Here is a 778-nt window from a genome sequence, read left to right as displayed (position 1 = left end):
GGGATGAATGGTGAGAGGAGATTCATGAGCCTCCTTAAGGATCAACTGTCGTAGATGCTGGTTCTTGGGAACCACTAAACGGTTCCCAAAGTACACAACACCATGATCATTTGTGGAGAAACAACTAGCACCTCCGCTAGCAATGTTCTCCTTGATCTTAGTTATTCCCTTATCTCGCTTCTGGGCAGCGATGATTTGATCCGTAAGAGTAGGTTTCGCCACCAAGGTGGAAAGAAATCCTTGAGGAACAATGTGAAGGTTAAGCTTCCGAAATTCCTCATGGAGAAGCGGTTGACTTTGTTGTAACATCAGGTTGTTACAATAAGATTTACGACTTAGCGCATCAGCCATGACGTTGGCTTTCCCTGGAGTGTAAGTTATTCCTAAGTCGAAATCTGTGATCAACTCGACCCAACGTCTTTGCCTGAGATTCAAATCCGGTTGGGTGAAGATGTACTTCAGACTTTGGTGATCAGTGAATATTTCAACGATTACCAAGAAGGTAATGTCGCCAGGTTTTAAGTGCATAGACTACGGCTGCAAGCTCTAGATCATGAGTAGGATAATTCTCCTCATGTGGGTGCAATTGCCGTGAAGCGTAAGCAATTACGTGTCGATCTTGCATGAGAATACAGCCTAGTCCTTGTCGCGAGGCGTCGCAGTAGATAACGAAGTCCTTGGAGAAGTCTGGCGGTACCAGTACGGGAGCAGAAGTCAGGCGTCTTTTCAGTTCCTGAAAGCTGTGCTCACATTGTGGAGTCCATTCGAACTTCTTATC

The sequence above is a fragment of the Triticum dicoccoides genome, chromosome 2A (genome assembly GCF_002162155.2).
Source record: "Triticum dicoccoides isolate Atlit2015 ecotype Zavitan chromosome 2A, WEW_v2.0, whole genome shotgun sequence".
Classification (NCBI taxonomy): Eukaryota; Viridiplantae; Streptophyta; class Magnoliopsida; order Poales; family Poaceae; genus Triticum; species Triticum dicoccoides.
The sequence above is the reverse complement of the archived record's forward strand: the minus strand, read 5'-3'. Positions refer to the sequence as shown.